The sequence below is a fragment of the Equus przewalskii genome, chromosome 13 (assembly GCF_037783145.1).
Source record: "Equus przewalskii isolate Varuska chromosome 13, EquPr2, whole genome shotgun sequence".
NCBI lineage: Eukaryota > Metazoa > Chordata > Mammalia > Perissodactyla > Equidae > Equus > Equus przewalskii.
In genome coordinates, this window is record NC_091843.1 from 17,008,201 (window position 1) to 17,029,343 (window position 21,143).

The following is a 21,143-nucleotide window of genomic DNA, read 5'->3' on the forward strand; positions in this document are numbered from 1 at the left end:
TGATGCTACTGGAAGAAAGTTGCGACTAGAAGGAACATCATCACAGTATAGAATCCAACAGTTTTAAATCTGGAATCACTTCTTATTCTTCATTTAATGTAACTCTCTCATTTTATGAATGTCGTGGTATCCCCTGTGACTTTATACACGACATCTAAATTCCCTGTGTCTTGCACACTTCTAATCCATTATACAGAAACACAAGTAACAATTCTATATTGCACAGTTGATAAAGTTGTGGAGGAAATTGGCGTGTGTGAAGTAACTTTGAAAATTCTGAAAACCCGTAAGGCAATAATAACAGCATGATAGGTTATTTTTCTCCCAATTTCACACTTAAATAAAACATAGTTCCACATGGAGTGTTAAATAATTTTTTATTCAATTCCATTCAGAATGTTCACCTGACTTTTCTCACCTCTTGATCTTATTCTGTTATGAGGACTAAGAATCTAAAAACAACCAAGCATGTGAATCACATGATATTTGTAGAAAAACTTGAGTGAGACACATTTCTATATTTAAAGTGAAAATTATTTGGCCTGATTAAAGAGAAGGGGAATCTATCCAAAGACTTCTGTTTTTATTTTTATTTTTTAACTCTGGGGGCCGGATTAATTTTTCAGGGTCTAGATCGGGGGGTAAAAGTAAAATAGGATGAATAGGAAATATTAAAGTAAAAGGGAGTCTTTAACAGCACCTTAAGAGATCAATAGACAAAATGTTTCATATAAGAGATCAATAGACAAAATGTTTATAGACAAAATATTTGTCTACCAATGATAAAATGTATGCTTTTATAAAATATTTTTCTAACATTTTAGAGAGTAAATGTATATTCAAAATTTCACTGCAGTTTGCTTCTCTGCTGATTCTGCCACTCTATAATATATTCTAATATTCTGTTGGTGTATCCTAAATTCTCTAATTACTATACCTTTTTAGGAAAAAATAGGGAATAGAATAGATAACTTTTAGCAGCATTTCTCAAAGTCTATTACGCAAATCACTAATCCCATGAGATGATCCTCCAAAGGAGAAGAAACATCACAATCAAATGAATTTGAGGAAAAATGTGTACGATGTCTCCCACTTAGATGAGAATCAAAATGCAGTTTAGTGTTCTACATCCTTTAAACATTTCTGTAGCAATGAAATCTATTACCTTTATTTGACAATATATTTCCCAAACTTATTTTCCCTTGAAAACATATTTTATAGAACTTGCGTTAGGTAGAATCAACTTTATGGTAGTTAAAGCACTAAGCATTGGTTGTTAAACCTCCAGCCTTGACTAGACATGGGATGTTGAAGAAGTAGAGAGGTGGACCTTGGGCATTGACATGTAATACAGGAAGGAGAAAGCTGTGTGAGTTGACTGTGCTACTTTCTACTTCCCACAACTCTTTTTGGGGGCCCGATAGCTTTCACTTCCCTTGTGATGGACAATTCACAATGTAATGATAGTGATATATCATCAAACAATCAGGTTCCATTCAATTCATCAAACATATTTCATAGATCCTAAAAATAAAAATGGATGAAAATGTTGACCTGGTCTCAGTGTCTTGCATGTGTGTGGCGTGAGCGCGTGAACAAACACACACACACACACACATGCAGATCTACCCCCAAGAAAATATGGACTTAAACTTGGCTAAGAACCTGGCTTCTGTGAGAGTCAAAATAATAGCAATTCTAGTTCTTATCAGTTTTTTTTAAATAAAGTATATGCCAGAAATAAGATCCAGAGATAGCTAAAGTTTGAGTCCTTACCTCCACCAAAACATGATGACAAATAGGTAATGAGAGTAGCTAATGCCAGGAATCCCAAGTAATACTGTTTGTTTTGTTTTATCTCCTTTTAAATTTTTTGGGGGGTTTGAATTTTTATTTACTCAAAATAAATACCTATTTTAAACACAAATATTATACAATTTCCTATTATTCTTCATTAAATGATTTTTGAGTTAAATATTCAGTAGATACAAAAGAATATTCACAAAATATATGTAAGAGATAAAGAATAAAGTTACAGTGATGCCCGGTGGGCACAACATTCAGTTTAATTAAAAGATTATTATCACTAGCCTAAAGTTCTTTGTGTACCCAATCCTATCTCCTTCTCTACCTTCTCAGAGGAGTCACTATATTGACTTTATTGTTCTTGTGCTTTTTTTAGTTGCATTTGGTTATATCCCTAAAAATTGCCTGCTTATTTTGAAATAGATCTTAATAGAATTATACTGTATATTATCCTTCACTTTTCTTTTTACTCAATTTACATCTAGTGATTCATCCATGCTATTTTATGTAGCTATAATATAATTGTTTCCGCTGTTGTTGAATAGTCTATTGAGTTAATATATCACAAATTATTTACCTTTACAAATGTTGGTGGTTATTTGGATTATTCACTGTTTTTCAATTACAAATTATTCTCTATAAATATTCTTAAATATTTCTTCTGGTGCACTTAGACAAGGATTGATAATATGTAGGGCATATACTTAGGAATGAAATTACTGGGCCTCAGAGCATGTACAAATTCAATCTTTTCAGCTATTACTAAATTATTTTTTTATGTCATTATATCAGTCTACTCTCCCACCAGCCATATTCTCCAGTAGTTCAACACTGTCACTGACATTTGATATTATCTACTTATGATCTTTGAAAGAGGTATTAAGATTACCATTTTACAGTCTCTAATCAGTAGATAAGTACATAAACCTTGTAGTTTCTAATCAGTGATTAAGTGCATAATCCTCATCCCCTCATTTAGAAAACATTTACATTCATCAACACACATTCCTCAAGAAATATTCATACATAAATAATTATAAGTGCAAGGGAGCTAACTTCCTATTATATATGTATAACCTTTCTTTGTTAATTTGATTAAAGAATGTGTCATATATAATGATTGAGATGTATTCAATTATCGGTCATTAAAAATGCCCTAAATATCAAAAGACACAAAACAAGAAATGAAAATGCAAAGTTAACCAGTATGTATACTTAATATGAGAAAATCACAATCTATAATTAATATAATCATTAATTATATTATAATATATTATATTATATATAATTATATTATAATTATAAGCAATAGGAAGATCAAAATCTTTCCATTTGCTTTAAAAACTCCCACTTTCAAATATATTTAAAATGATCTTTAAAAAGATGAATATATGCAAAGTTTATTTGTGTGTTTTTAGTCATAGATATATTTTTAAATGAATTAATGATTCAATTATGGCTGATATACATTATAATTAATGTAAGTTAAGAGTACGTCTGCCTTCTGTTCTTCTTTCTTTGATTAAATATATTATGTGATATACTAAATGATAGGCATTATGCTAGGTCCTAATCTAAATAAATGCTTATTTTAAAATATTTTTATTTTCTAGAATTACTTAAGCAATGTTTCAAAATATCTACATATTTGAAAACTATTTTCATAATCTTAGGTATAAATAGGTAGTGGTGGAGGGAAAGAGTCTTATCATATTAGAAAATATGCTGATTCTCAAGTCATAATTTCCTAATATTTTAACCAAAGATTTGTAGGTATTATGTAAGTCATTTCCTTTCTTACCATCTCTATTTCCCTCCCTTAAAAGAAGAGAGGAATGACTCTCTGAGGCTCATAAAACAGCATGATACAACACAATATTTCCTTGTCGAAGGAGTTAAAGGTCCATCTTGTCATTATAAAACATAAAATCTACATTCATTATGAGTAAATATTAATTTTAAGTGTAAAACTTTCAACCCATATATAGAATTCAGACAAAAGAAAGGTAATGCTTTCTGCCTAATGGTAGTTGGTACAGCTGGAAGACCTCAACTGATGAGAGATGGACAAGTGGGCATTTATACAACCATGCTCATGATCCAATCAAAAGCATTAAAAAAATCACAACTAAGAAGTTACAATGAACAATTATATTTATATATGGTTTTATACTTTATTTCCATAGGATAGATTTCTGTTATTCATGTTTGGGTCAAAGGAGGTTACATGTTAAAGTTTTTAGTTACTTGCCGGTAATTATTCAAAAAACATTACAACGATTTACATGACCACATTACCACTGATAGTGTTTGAGATATAGTGTCAGGATATTTGGAGCTGCAAGTTAATAGAAAGTATCAATTTCAGTTTACTTAAATAATAGTAAAATTCATAATTCCCCATAACTGGAAGTTTCAGAAAAATGTTATTTCCCATAATAATGAAAATATTTAAATAAATACCGTAACATCCCACTATATTTACACGGTTGAGATTCAGAGTGTCTTTACTTCAACATCGTTTGTGAATTTGTGCACTTTTTTCTTCTTTTTCATGCAAGGTAGAGGGATACAAGTTCAGAGATACAGAAGACAATTCTGAGTAAATTGTTCAGTTACATGTACGTCAAGCTATCTGGTTTGCCTATGCCTCATTGGAAATACTCTAGTCTTCACGTATGTGTTGTGGGAGGGGAGAGGTAGGGTATGAGCAGGTAAGTATTCATATAAATGCTGATGAGACCTTGAATTATTCTGGGGATCTCAGGTAATTGAATAAATTAACTGTAGTCACTCGGTAGGCAAATGAAGTCACACTTGAAGATTCTAGGAGAAGAAAGCATCACTATATAACACTGTTACAAGGAGACAGCAAGTGGGAGAAAACAGGAAATATTTATTCTTCAAATAACCATCCCTAACGGACCTGACAAACAGGGTGCTAGAGAAACAGAGGACTGAACATCTGTGGACCAAAAATTCAGGAAGACATAATGATTGTTCAGACAAGATCTAAAGGAGTTAACAAAAAAGGAATTTTGTTTACCAAATCTTGCCTTCAGCAATCATTCATTGTATACGGCACCTGTCATATCTTGTCTCTTTCACAGATTTTGAGCATTGTTTGGAAATATAGTTATTTCAAAACCATGTACACAAACCACAGAGAATTTAGGTTTGGCCATGCTTACACAATAAGGCATAAGCTCCAGTGAAGTAAAATGCTTTGCAATAACTCTCCAATAACACCTTGTCAAAGCTAACACAGAATAATTAAAGGAAGCAAAGAGAGCAGATGGTTCTACTCTCGCCTTTAGAGATTACATCACTTCAATTAACAGGAAGCAAAAGAAAAAATGTACTGTATCTTTTTGATAATAAGAATATAAATATTAGTTTAGTTATAGTTTGACCATAGTAAAACGATATGTAATTACAATTTACAATATATTTCCGAGTTTTAGTATAGGCATTGGGTATCTCGTCCTCCAAACAAAGAATATTTTTAAAGTCTTTGCTGTCTGTGGTACATTTCCCACAGTGTAAGGCAAATTTCTAACTGCCTCTACAGAGTTTTTATTTGAAGATATAAGGAAACATTACAAATAAAAATTTAACTCAGATGTTACATTAGTAAAGTGGGCAGGCAATAAATATAGCAATATATTATCATGGTAATGGGGACTTTGTGCTGTTTTATTTTTATTTTTAGCCTGAATTCTTTTATGTTATACTCTAAGGTAAACAGTAGGAAAGTGTGTGGTTCATACAAGCTGTGAACAGTTACCCAATTCAGGAAAATGAAGGAACCATAGTGCCCAAATGACTATTGGGTATTCTGACTACATTTCTCCCATTGGTCTGGTTGGTTAATGCTTTTCTTAAAGTAATAAGGAAGAAAGAAACTCATCACCATCACATGAATTGACACACCCCTTCCCCTAAGCAGATCACTCTCTTTTCGCTATTAGCTTTGCTATACTCAACAAGACTAACAATGGCACAGAGGCCCTTTGAAATGGTAAGGAACAGCAATGGAAAAAATAATCACTTTTTCTTCAAAGTTATACTGTCACAGGAGCCAATTATTCTTTTCAAGAACATCTTCTTACTATAAAGCAATATCTGTGATTAAAAAAGAAGAATATTAGCAACAGAAGGATGGGGAACTCCTTGACTCTTTCTTTAAAGCAATATTAAAGAAATAGGGAGCAAATCTGAATTTGAATTAACCAAACTCAAGACTTGATAGGTATGAAATTCAGGCTTTGGGCCAGCCCTGGTGGCCTAGTGGTTAAGTTCAGCATGCTCTACTTTGACGGCCCAGGTTCAGTTTCCAGTTGCAAACCCACACCACTACTCTGTCAGTGGCCATGCTGTGGCAGTGGCTCACATACAAAAAAAGAGGAAGATTGGAAACAGATGTTAGCTCAGGGCAAATCTTCCTCAACAAAAAAAGAAATTCAGGCTTCAAAATGTTGAAGGTGAGTTGTGTGTTTTATCAACTCCATGTTACTTCCACAAAAAAGGTCTCCCTTGACCATGCTAGCTAAATTTCATTCCATTTCTATCATATTTCATAATTTCCATAGCACTTATCATTATTAGAAATCATCTCATCTTATTTGCTTATTTTTTTTATTATGCACAGAGTCAGTCTTCCTTACTAGGATGTGATTTCCAAAAGGCAGGAATTTTGTCTGTCTTGTTTTATATTTCTAATACCCAGGGGATCCTCACTCAATAAATGTGTGTTAAATAAGTGAATAAAATAATGAAAATGAACACCATATGGAGGTGGATGTAGATTAGAAGAGGTCTCGCTCTCTCTGAGCTTATAATTTTACTGTCCAGTGAAAAAACTTATTGAACTAAATTTTCATAACTCTCATATTAGCTCAAAAGCACAATGGCAAAGGCACTGAGATCCCAGCTTTGGATCTGAGTAAACATTGGGGTAAACATCATTTTGATGCTGACTAGCTCTCAGAATTGTGACAAATCACCTAACCGTCTTGGGTCACAGTTTCACTTGCTACATAATGGAGATAATACTTTACAACATATCGGGATGAGGTAAAACAGATAACCCAGGTAAAGCATATGACATCGTATTAAGTACTCAATAAGAGGTAGCTCTAAGGATTTTTATTAGGAATCTATGGGGTTCCTTCTGTACAAAGTGAGTTCACTTTTCCATAGGTCATCAAAATGTCAAACAGAATTTTCCTCAATGTTCTTTAGTCTTTAATTCTACATGTCAGAGTTTATATTTAGAATGGGAATATCAGTTATATGACAAGTAAGGAGTTGACACTCTACTTACGGAGATTTTAAATGCTTTCTTCTTAGAGGCAATTTAACAATCTATATTTTGGAAATATTTCAAAGCTTTCTTCTGCATGAATACACTTCAGGCTGTCACAGCAAGGAATGTCTCTTTGTGCCAATTTGGTGTTCTTATTTCATATTGGGTTGAGCTCACTAGAGGTAAATGATAAATCAAGGACATTTACTTGTGATAGGTTTGTAGATTTTACAAATGCAATGCTGGTAAATACAAATGACTTGGCTTTATTTTTAGCATCCACAAACATCGCTTCAGAGTGGAGAAAAGGATGTGAGCTGAATTAAGTCAGAATACGAATGCCTGTTTGACCTTGAGAAATAAGAATTGCCTCTACTTAAGTTTTGTGGGGATTTTCTCCAATTGTTTCTAGAAACTTGGGAAAAAATATCACGTATTTACTTTTCTTTGGGTTTGGAAAACATTCTCCTGAAAGAAAATAATTTCTATGCTAAGATATTTGAGCTTTAAACTTAAAACTCTATTAAATCATTTTTCTTCTCAAGTAACTTTATTATTTAAGCCTTAGACCACAACACTCTCAGAAGGCATCTTTTTATGTGTTCTTAAACATCGATACTCTTTTACAAAAAAGATCCAAAGAATATAACAGCCTCTACCAATTGAGTACCTCTTAATTATACATGCTAATGGAAATGGGGAATAGTTCAGAGAATTTCAGACTTCAAGCAGACTTTAAATTAATTATATATTGCTCTGAGATATTTTTATTTTCCTCTGATCAAAGTATATCTAAGATTTGTGTTAATCAAGTGAGAAATTATTCAAACCAAATTACAAAGCTCTAAGCAAAAAGACTTGCTATTCCCTTACCTGTCCACTTTTTGAGACTACATATAACTTCTTTGGTTGAAGCAAAACAATATATAAAGATTCCCTTGACCCCTTTTCTTCTTTTGCCTTCATTCCTATCCCCCACTCTCTCCAAACTTTATGCCTCATCTCTTCCTTTGAGGTCAGCAGAAGAAATTTAGCATTACAGTGTAAATGATATTTATTTTCCCTTATAATTTCTTTATAAACTTCATGTGAAAATAAGAATAAGAAGGGAAGACTACTGGTTATGACAAAGATGGAGTAGCCATCATCAGACCATCTCATTGTTAAAAATAAAAAACTATAAAAGCTGATATTTTCAAAAGCCAGTCATTTCCTCTTTTGTGTATTCTAGATGGCAGGTGAAATTATTCAGAGGAGGGATACATAGGAGTTCAACTCCACTTTTACTTTGGCTTTTACCCTGAGAGCATGTCGTAAAACAAGGGTCAGCAAACTACAACCTCCACCCCCACTAAAAATTCTTGTGAACCTCTCTTCTAAAATGTGGTACAGGAACATAGGTTTCAAGTAGAGAGCAGTGGTCTCAACAGGAGAGGACATAGAGTTGGGGTTGAGGACTGCCCAGATAGCTGTGATTTGGGAAACACGGCCATAGAGAGAAGGAAGCAGAGAAGGAACTTCCAAAGTCACCCTTCTTGGCTTCTTTACTAGCTCCTAAGCTATCCAGATCTTCCTCAACTTAGCCTTCATGGAGCTACATCTCAATACACCCACTGTAAGTTGAAAATTATTGTACGTAAAAATGCATTTAATGCATCTAATCTACCAAACATCATAGCATAGCCTCACCTACCTTAAATGTGCTCAGAACATGTTAGCCATTAACAGTTGGGTAAAATCATCTAACACAAAACCTATTTTATAACAAAGTGTTAAAAAGTGATGTTCTGTCTAGAACTTCAAGTCTCAGCCCAGCTACAGAGACCTCCAGGAAAGGCATAGACTAGGATTAAGGATCATGCCCTACTTTTAAGAGACAAAATGAAATAGACACCCAAAAAAGCCTAAAACCAAAGTTTGACATGATCAAGGTGATTTGCCTGTAATTTAACTGCCTGGCAGATTATAATTGAATGCTCCTTGGAGGAAGGTAGCATAATATATATATCAACCATGTATTGTCAATGATGCCCAATGCACATTAAAAAAAAATTAATAGAAAAGTTTTAAACTGGAATACAAAGAGAACAAAGGTTTAAAAAAATAATGACTAAGAAACATATGAGGCACAGTCAAAATGTATAATACACTTGTAATTAGAGTTCCTAAAAAAAGAGAAGAGTAATACTAGAGCATAAATAATATTTAAATAGATAATGTCCAATAATTTTCCTCATATGATGAAAAAAATCAACCCATAGATTCAGGAAATTCAGCAATCCCATACAAAATAAATACAAAGAAATGACACTTAAGCACGTGATAGTTAAAAAGTGGACATCTTAAATGCAGCCAGATAAAAATACATAAACAAAAGGAAGGAAAAATAAGACTGATGGTGAACTTTTAAACAAAATCTATGAGAGCCCAAAAAGAATCTTCAAATGGCTAAAAGAAAAGAAAAACACTGCCAACTCTGAATTCTATACAGAAAAAATATTCTTGAGAAATTAAAGTGAAAGAAAATTTAGTTTAAGACAAAAAGTTAACATATTTTAATAATTTATTGCCAGCAGGGCTAATCTACAAAAGCTAGCAAAAGAGACTTCTTCAGGTTAAAGAAAAATGGTCCCAAGTGGGAGCATAGAATTTCAAGGAAAAAAGAAAAAGACTGAAAAGGTAAACATGATAATAAATACAAATGAATTTGAACTATTGAATAAAAGAAAAATAATATTTTGTGAAATTTACAATATATTAAAAATCATAGTTTTAATGGATAAGAGGGGGTAAATGAAGAGAAAGTGTTATAAATTTCTTTTATTCTTTGCGAAGTGGTGATGACCTAATTCAGTCAAGCACGTCATAAATCTAGGATGAATATTTTAATCTATAGAGTAACCAGTAAAAGAATAAAATTAATAACAAAAGAAAATGTGTGTAAAAAGCTAATAAAGGAATAAAATGGGATAATTAAAATACTTAATTTGTCCAAAGAAGGGTGACAAAAAAAGAAGGGAAAACATAACATACAGGAAAAATAGTATACTTAAGTGCAACTATACCAGTTATCATATTAAATGTGTATGGCACAGTACTTCTAATTTCAGCTTGAATATACAAAGAGTTGGAAGCTGTCACTCCCATCCTTAGAACAAGAAAAATCAGGACAAATTAAAAAGCAGCAGTTTTTCCAGGATCCATCATAGAATTAAAGTCACAGGGCAAACTGCTACCTGGAAATCACAGAGACATAACTGAGATCTGCCTGCCTGGAGGAGAAGCTACTGAAGTCATAAATTTGTAGAAACATTTAAATGGCAATTTTAATAAGTGGCTAGAGGATAAGTGTGAACAAGGATAGACAAAAACAAGGACACTCGAGAAATTCAAAGCCTCTGTCAACTGTAGCTACAGCAAAGCCTAAATAAACCCAACTCCTGGCCAAATTACCATAAATCTTCACACAAAAGGCCTATTTACTTCAGTTCCTATTACCTGATACAAAATGTCTGTATTTTAACAAAAAATTACAAAGCACGCTAAAAGGTAATAGAAATACAGTCTGAGTAGATAGGAACCATCAGAACCAGACTCATATGTGACAAAAATGTTGGCAGTATCAAACAGGGAGCTTGAAATACCCTGTGATTAATACACTAAAAGTTCCATAGAAAAAGTAGAACATTCAGTAATAGATGAGTAATGTAAGCAGAGAGGTGGAGACTCAAAAAGGAATCAGAAGGAAATGATATAGATAAAAATCATTTTTTTAAAGAATGCCTTTCATGGACTCATCAGTAGAGTCAACATAGCTAAGGAATGAGTCAGTGAGCTTGCACACAGGTCAATAGAAATTTCCGAAATTGAAGTGCAAAAATAAAAAGGAATCACTTAAGAAAAAAAAATGAACAACCAAGAACTGTGGGGCAATTTCAAAAGATATAACGTGTGTAACTGGAATACTAGGAAGAGAAAAGAGAAAGAAACAGAAGTATTTGAAGTAATAATAACTGAAAATTTTCCAAAATTAATGACAGACATCAAACTACATATCAAGGAAGCCTAGAGAAAACTAGGTAGGGAAAACACCAAAAAATCTACACTTCATCATATCATCTTCAAAATGGAGCAAGATAAAGACAAAGGGAAAACATTGAAAGAAACCAGAGGAAAAAACACTATCTATTGAGAAACAAGAACAAAAATTATATCAAACTGCTTTTCAGAAACTATGCAAGTAAGATGAAAGTGAAATTAAACATTTAAAGAAAATAAAAAAAGCAACCTAGAGTTCTGTATCCAGTGAAATTATTCCTCAAAAATGACAGAGGCATAACTTAACCATGCAACACTACTAGATTGGTTACGTCATTCCCATGTAATTAAATATTATGTGGCTATTAAAAATAAGAGTAAATGAAAATATTTACTACTCCTTAAGGTGACTTACTATGTATAACTAACAGGGATAAATAAGCTGTCTGCAAAAGAGAATTTACAATATGGTATATATATATGTATACATGCTTAACTTGTGTATACATGCATCCAGAGGTGAAAACATCAAAATGTTAAAAATTCTTCTTCATGAATGGAGAATCATGAGTGATTTTTTTAAGAATTAAAGTTCTGTATTTTTTCTGTTTCCTAATATCTTTTGTTTCTTAGTCTGCAATAAGAATCTATTATTCTTTAAAACCTGAAACATACATACAAACTAAAAGATGCTCTTAAAGACAAACCAACAGAAACAGCGAGCTGATGCTTTCCATAGAAAATTCTTGACCTGATCAGTTTCAGAAGAAAATTTCAGGAAATAAGAAATGACACCAAGGAGGCCAGTCCCATGGCCGAGTGGTTAAGTTCACGAGCTCTGCTTTGGCGTCCAAGGGTTTCGCCAGTTCAAATCCTGGGCTCAAACATGGCACCACTCATCAAGCCATGCTGAGGTGGTGTCCCACCTGCCACAACTAGAAGGACCCACAACTAAAAATACACAACTATGTACTGAGGGGCTTTGGGAGAAAAAGGAAAAATAAAATCTTAAAAAAAAAAAGAAATGACACCCAGAAATTGAGAGCATTACATGTAGAAATTAGCATATGCAACTCCGTTTAGCTCTAGGCAAAATAAATGACCTGAAAGGACTTTTATACAAATTCTTCAAGACCTTGAGGACAGTCTCAAGCCCATTGAACCTTGAGGCATTAATGTCAGGTTGTAGTCATCCTAAGTTAATTTAGACCCATACTAATAGACGGCTACTAAAATTAGAATCATTCCTTTGGAGATGACACAATGACAGCCTAAGTGAATTTTGCTCCCTCTTGAGAAAATGCTGGGAAGAAGATATCATTTGGTAGGTGTATGTACACATGTTGATGCATAAGAATTCATCATGTCCTTTTGAGAACAATAAAGTGGCTGCAAAATAAAAAGTTCACCTTTTGAACAGAGTATTTCATAGGTCTGGTGATTTTACACCAAGTGTTCTTTCTAATACTTTCTGAAATAAAAGACAGTAGGTTACAGAATATATTTCACAACCTTCTAATTAATCTTGTTGGTAAATTTGAGTGAAAGTTACACACGTCTTGAAGTATTAGATGGAGTCTCTCTATGGGTGACACACGTATTCCTGAATATGTTTAACTGACATTTTTTATAGTAAGGTGATGAAATGTGGTGTATAACTTTTAGAATTATTTATTTTCTATAGAAAAATAAAAGTGATTATTTTTCTATAGAAATAATTTAGATAGCATTTGACCATCTCTATTTCTTTCACTAGGGCTCCAATGTATTCACAGAGATTACTTGCTACTGTTATGCTTTTGGCATTTTAAAGTAGGACAGCTGAGATTGCGCTTCAAAATTTCCTTTATGAAGTATTTAGAAGAGAAAAGATAAAGGAAGAAAGCTGTAGCCTGCTTGATGTCAGTCACACAGACATTTTTAGAGTTTAGTCTCTACTGCCTGGAATACGTGGCAAATCTTCACAGAAGATTCTCTAGATAGAGATATGGAATATTGGCCTGAGCCAAAAAAGATCTTTTAAGAATAGATATAAAAACTGTAATGAATAAAAATAATTATTTTTCCTTTCCTTTTTCCTTCTGTTATCATTATTATTAACGTCATGTAAATATCTGTGTATACTTGGAAAATTTACACTGCTATTAGAAGAGAAATAAAACATTGGATAACATATATTTTAAAACTTTTAAGATCTGAAAACACAGCAAATGTTTGTATTTCCTGATGATCTGAGGGCATTTGCTCATCTTGAGATTTGAGATGTGGTTTCCTTGGCCTTGCACTTTTGAAAAAGAAAAAATGTGATAGGCAGCCTCTAAGATGCCTCCAATAATCTCTGCCTGCTGGTATGTTATCCCCTTTCCTTGAGCGTGAGCTGGACCTAGGGATTCTCTTCTAATAAACAGAGTATAGTGAAGTGAGGGTCTGTCATATCCAAGATTAAGCTATCAGGGACACTTGCAACTTACACAAGTTGCATATTTGCTGGCTCACCTCATGGGTATGGGTTAAAGCTAGTCTGCAGCTGCCTCCACTCTTCATTTCCCCTTCACCCTCTTTCCTCAGCTTTCCCAATTGCTGAGTAAAATGTGTGTTTAGGTCTATGATGAAGAGTGCTGACTTCTCCTGCAGGACATCCATATCATCAAATTTGAAGGCAGGGAGTGACTGGAGAAACTCACACGCTCCCCAGCTCATCCTTGTAGGTTCCACTTCATGTTTGTGGGTTCCAGTTTGTCTTCATTCTCTCATACATCCATATTCCCTTCCTGACTTCCTACTCTGCAAACTTAAAGCTCCAGTGCAAGATGCAAAGACAACATCCTCACTGTTTAACCAGCTTGTGTAATTGCATAACACAAAATTCCTGTAAACACACACACACACACACGCACGCACTCATGGGCATGCACACACAAAGCTAACAACATAAAACAGATAATAAGTAAGTTACAGGAATCATGGGAAAGCAAGGAAGGTGGTTTAACATTAGAATATATAGAGAATATAATAATATATATTCTGTATTATATAATACATATAATTATGATTAGATAATACATATAATTAATATAGAGATAATACAAATTCTATATATTCTATGCTGTATACATCTATGCATATTTCTAATGTTTTGGCTTCTAAGAGTGAATTCCAGCTAATATAAGTGGAATAATAAATAATCTCTGATTAATTTCATAAAGTGAGAAAGAGAAAAAATGCATGAGAAAAATAGAAGCTCAAATAACTAATGACAGGAATAAAAAAGGCAATTCAGTTAAAGAAGCTGTAGATATTAAAATAACGTAATAACAGGATAATATAAATAATTTTCTGCTCATAAATTTCAAAGTTAAAGGATATGGACAAAATAATTTAAAATACCAGTTAGCAAACCTTGTTCAAGAAGAAACAGATTAGGGGCCGGCTCGGTGGTGCACATTCTGCTTCGGCGGCCCAAGGTTCGTGGTTCAGATCCTGGGTAGGGACATGGCACGCTTTGCATGCCATGTTGTGATAGGTATCCCACATATAACGTAGAGGAAGATGGGCAAGATGTTAGCTCAGGGCCAGTCTTCCTCAGCAAAAAGAGGAGGATTGGCAGCAGTTAGCTCAAGGCTAATCTTCCTCAAAAAAAGAAAAAAAAAAAGAAGAAGAAGAAATAGATTACATAAATTATTGTGCAGCTGTTGATAAAATTGAAAACTAGTGAAACATCTTCTATAAAGGAAACTCCTGGCTCAATTGACTTTACTGGTAGTTTCTATCAATTTTTTACAAAAGAAATATTTTCTAATTAAAGAAAAATGCTTCCAGATAATATAAAAGAAAGACAAACCCTCAGTTGTTTTTATGAAACTAACATGGGCTTGAAACAAAAACTCCAAAATAGGATAGCATGAAAAAGAAATATATACATGTATATTCACTTTTTCATATTTCCTTTTGAAAAAGAAATATATATACACGAATATAAATGTATGTTTTTCTTTTTCATATGTATGAAAAATATATGTATAAATTCTTCATGCTATTCTATTTTGGGGTTTTATATCAAGGCTATGCTGGCTTCATATACATTTTCATTGATATAATATGTATATATATATATATATATATACACGTCTATATATTTCAAGTTTCTTTACAATGTAGCAATATTCTAACAAAATAATAGCAAACTAAAACCAACAACTTAAAATAAATAATAATAAAGTTACAGGCATTACAGAAGGTAAACGAGGCAGTTTGTGGAAAATTAACATAATCCACCAAATTAAGAGATTAAAACAGAAATCCCCTGATAGCAACAGATTCAGAAAAACAAATTGATGAAATTAAGTACATTTGATATTTTTTAAAGTAGCTAACTATAAAAGTTGTGATAAAATTTGTTTACAAAATTTCTGTCAGATTTCTACTTCTAAGCAGAATATAGTTGCAAGAGTCCAAGCTCTTACTGTGTCAACAAGATAAAGCTGAATGTACTACAAATAGTATATTTTTAAAGGCACTAGAGGACAAATGCAATGCAACGAAGATGGGGATGCGATGAGGACAAATAAAGCTCAGAGAGGGGAAAATCTTTCTGAGATGAGTGGATAAACGCCAGCTGGCCATGGGAGATTGTGTTAATTCTGGGCTTAGGTTGAGGCTCTGGTTTATCCCAACAGATGGCTCTTTCATGTTGGAAATTAGAAAAGATTCAGTAAGAGTGTGGGGCTGTAGTGACAAACTGGAAAATCGTGGAGTTTAAAATTCATGCCTAGTTTTCTGCAGGGCATTCTGCATTGGAGGCTGCATGGGAGCATGGGGAACGAGGACCAAAGAACAGAGGGAATTCTCCGGCATCCTCACTATGCTTAGGAGACAAATAATCAATTGAGGCCTGCCTCAAACTCTCAATATTTCTCCCTCTTAAGACATTTGCCAAATGTTGAAACCGTGTAGGGGAAGAGGCTAAAGAGCTAAGCTCAAAACCTCTGTGAAAGATGTCTAGTAGAGCCATATTAAAATACAGCGAGAGGGCCAGCCCAGTGGCACAGCGGTTAGGTGTGCACATTCCGCTCTGGCGGCCCTGGGTTCGCCAGTTCGGATCCCAGGTCTGGACACGGCACCTCTTGTCAAGCCATGCTGTGGTAGGCAACCCACATATAAAGTAGAGGAAGATGGGCACGGATGTTAGCTCAGAGCCAGTCTCCCTAAGCAAAAAGAGGAGGATTGGCAGCAGTTAGCTCAGGGCTAATCTTTTGCAAAAAAAAAGTAAATAAAATAAAATAAAATAAAGTACAGCTGGAGTAGCCATTTCAGAAGAATTGTCTTGCACATCTTCTTTTCTGTATCTCCCAAATTGGACCAAACCACCAACATTCCAAGAAGTCTGTAAGAACAAGAATACCCTGTCTGTAAGGACTGATGGAACTGAACTTTGCTGATGATCGAATCACTAACCAATCAATGAAGTACAAGCCTAGCCTTTTCCCTGATGACCAGATCTCAAGCCAATCTATGAAGTACAAACCAAGCCTTATGAACTCTTCTTTACTACAACTCACTTCATCCTCCTTTTTTCCCATAAAAATCCTGAGCTCCTCTCCTGTGACTGAGACACTATTTGGGTTTCTACCTGAATCTGTGCTCCTTGAATTACAATTCCTTGATCCCAAATAAACACTTTGTCTCTTAAACTGGTTTCTGTTTTTGTAGGATAATGCCTCTGAAGGGCTAAATGGAATTTCCTGGATTTTTTAATGCCAAAGAGACACAGATTCGCCAATGTCCCAAGAAGAAGCCAGTGGGGTTGGAGGGGAGTGGCACACGCTCAGAATAAAAATGAATATCACAGAATTCAGGGGAGTGATTCGCTCTAGCCATAGAAGGATGATTTGATTGGGGGAGGGCACTGAGGGCCTTCTAAGGAGTCTTCAATATTACATTTCCTGACAGTGGATGGATGAATGTTCACTTTGTAATTAAATATGAATTATGTAATTCCATATTCATATTTGATGCATTTTTATGTGGTCAAAATACATCATAACAAAAGGTAAAAATAAAACAGAACATAGGTTATAATAAAAATCAGAAATATAATCAATCTCAGGTCACTTATGCAACAATCTTAGATAACTTACAGATAACATAGAATGATGATGGAAATTCATGAGAATTCTTTCAGTTTTACAGATAATAACTTTCACTTGGTTTATAATTTTGCAATATTCTGGTTTGCATTTTTTTCCCAAAATGACTTTCAAAGAAAAAGACGAACTAAGAACACCATAGTCATATCACTTAATAATAAACCAGCAAAATAAAAATAATCTTTCAGAAGATACTTCTCATGATTGTCAATCCTCCCATGCCTTTTATCAGTAGTCTAAGGTTACTTGGCGTTGGAAAATGTCTTAGTCCGCTTGTGCTGCCGTAATGAAATAACACAGGCTGAGCCGCTTAAACAACAGAAAAGTAGTTTCTCACGGTTCTGGAGGCTGGAAGTCCCTGATAAAGACCCCACAGGGTCAGTTTCTGGTGAGAACCTGTCTAAAAACAGCCACTTTGTCCTCAGTGGCCTTTCCTCTCGGTGAGCTGGAAGAGAGAGTGAGCTTTCCTGGATCTCTTCTTACAAGGACACTAATCCTATCAACTCAGGGCCCCACGCCATGACCTCATTTAACCTTATTACTTCTTTAGAGGCCGCATCTTCAAATACAGCCACACTGGCAGTTAGGCCTTCAACATATGAATTCGGGGGGTACACAAACATTCAGTTACAATAGCAACATATATTTTGTTCTTTTCTACAAAAAAATGAGTATACTAATAAATAAGGATAAAGTCCTTAAGCCAAAGTACCAGTTTACATTTTATGAAAGATTGGTTGCATATCTGTCCTGAGAGAAGATGAGTGATATTCACCCTTCTCTTCATTAAAGTCTCTTTTGGTTAGGAGTATTACCCACTTGCTCTTTTTTTCCTTTTTTCTATTTTTTGAGGAAGATCAGCCCTGAGCTAACATCTGCTGCCAATCGTCCTCTTTTTGCTGAGGAAGACTGGCCCTGAGCTAACGTCTGTGCCCATCTTCCTCCACTTTATATGTGGGATGCCTACCATGGCATGGCCTGCCAAGCGGTGCCATGTCCGCACCCGGGATCTGAACCAGCAAACCCCAGGCTGCTGAAGCAGAACGTGCGCACTTAACCGCTGCGCCACCAGGCCAGCGCCATCACTTGCTCTTTTGACAAATGTATGTCCATAAATACATAGGGGGGAAACTTGGTTCATAGGGATTTAAAATGCTATAACACGGAAGTCGTAACTGGATCTTCCTATGGACCCACAGTTTAAGCAATGAAATTGCAGTGTAGCAGAGCCTGATGGAGTCTTGGAGGGAAAGATTGTAAATCATTATTCCCTTCCCTCAAGCAAATGCCGCGCCAGCTGTAATGTCCATGAATTCTCAGAAAATTGAAGATGTCAACTTTCAAGAAGAGTTTCAAAAGCTCTAAGAGTAATCTGTAGAAATAAAACAGGCGATTGTAATTGATAAAGCGTAGGCGTCATGTGAAACTTTTGTCCACTCTGTCATAAGGGAGTCCTGAAATTTCTATCTCACTAATTACAATAAACCATAGTAAAGTGTAACCAAGACTAGGAAGGACTCGTCACTGTCCAAACACACCAATTTAGGGGTGGATTCTGAACCATGGTTTTCTGGAATTTCAGTGTTGATCTTTTCTTTCTTTTAAATTTCCATGTTTCTTTTTATTGTTCAAGATGAACGTCAAAGAAGATTATAAATTTCATGTTCTAGCAATGCACTTTTATTTCATATCTTGTGGTTTTGCTCAAAGTGAAGGAGAAGAAAAAGAAGGTGATTATGATTTTGCCATATAAATGAAAAGTCAACCCGTTTTTAAAAATCTTTTTTTACTTCCCTAAACTTTCAACTATTTTGGAATTTCCAATTCAATCTTTAAACTATGAAAAATGCTTTAGGTAATTTGGATAGAGTCAAAACCAAAACACTCAGATCTGGCTGGTGGCACAGCAGTTAACTTCGCATGTTCCGCTTCTCCGCAGCGCCAGGGTTTGCCCATTCAGATCCCGGTGTGGACAAGCACCGCTTGGCAAAAAGCCATGCTGTGGTAGGTGTCCCACGTACAAAGTAGAGGAAGATGGGCATGGATGTTAGCTCAGGGCCAGTTTTCCTCAGCTAAAAGAGGAGGATTGGCAGTAGTTAGCTCAGGGCTAATCTTCCTCAAAAAAAAAGCCAAAACACTGACATTTTCAAATGATGCATCAAAGGCTCTGTAACTTGAAACTTTAAAAATGAGCCATCAGTTTTAGTCTGGCTGCTGTTTTAGAACCACAATTAAACATGCCATATGTTAGCTAATCTGCAAATAATACATCTGTGATCGTTTGTGGAATTTCCCTCCTCCACACTTCTATTCCAAGCTCCACAGAAGGAAAGAAGCATCTTGTGAATTACAGTTACCACACTTTCCTTCTATGGGCTGAAGATCTGAAGGCCTCTGTGTAGCCACACATAATCTGCATTTAGCATAAGAGGACTAGGTCTATGGAGGGGAGGGGAGATAGAGGGATGATAGGATTTTTAACACGTTTTCATCCATATTCAAAAAATAGCCTTTATTAAGTATCTATAAATCACTAAGTATCTCTGTTAGGAATAATAAATAAGTATAATACATAGTTTTACCTTCAAGAAATGCATCATATGACCAAAGAGACACCATACAGACACCACACACAACCTCAAATTGTATGAAGTAGCAGATGTATGGGAGAAAAGTATGGATCAGAAGAGTTAAGAGAAGGGAAAGACCACAGCATTGCAGTTCCACTTTTCTCCTTCTGGCAAACAACTCATTTTTCGAGACACACTTTATGTCACTTCCTCCATACGTACTTTCCTGGCCCACCCTGGCCTTCCCCGCACCCTCAGACAGATGGAAATCTTCCTTTCTCCTCACAGATTGCTTGGACTTTCATGTTCTGAGCCTTCCCCTTCAGCCTGTACCTAAAAACGATAATGTGCAACTTCACCAAAGCTGTTTCTTTTTTTTTTCCACGTCGTGTAGGAAAGTGTTGACCCTTTTGGGGGGTAAGTGGTTTTGGTCTTGAAGAATCTAGAGAAAAGGAAGGCAGGAGAAGGACAAGAGGTCTTTGGATCAAGTTCAGGAGGGAATCTGTATCTTGATGCTCGGAGATTAAAAAGATCCATTAGAAAATTTGTTAGGCTGTTAGGAATCAGACCATCTATAATGGCCTCCAGAATCTGTGAGGAAAGAAGATAAATCCCCCTTTAATTAATATTTAGTTGTAAATCATGTTGCAAAATAGCAACAGACGTTAGAGACTAAATCACATGTGTCATGGCTACGTAACCACATAGCCGTGGTTTCATGGACATACAACACTTGAATATCATACTTTTCACAATTTAATTTAATTTTCTTTAAATTATACACTGATATAATCTACTTAAATTTATAGGGGGGCAATATTTTGATATAATAACTGCTGGGGATATCTTTTCCTGTCAACCCCCCTCCCCCCTTTTTACATAGCTGTTCACATTAAAATAGATTGAGTGATAAATGCACAGGAAAAAGGTAAAAAACAAAGCACTCTCGAAACATTTTGGAAAGAATTTAACCTTGAAAACAAAGGGGATTTCTTTTTGTATGAGCTTGCTAATGTAGAATCCAAAAGGTTTCAGCCTTAGCCCTGAAAGGAGAAATTTATATCATAAAAAATATATTTGAAAGAAAATAAAGACAGACGAATCTGCTGTCATGCTTAAAATTTAGGAATGGCACCCAATAAGTTTAGAGAGTTTTGTGGGACCCTGGACAAAGATAATATAGACTGTGCAGGAGCACGCTTGCTCTGATTGATTGCCACAGGAGGCAATTGGGAGCTGTGGCACACCCACAGATGCATCAGCGAGGGCCATCTA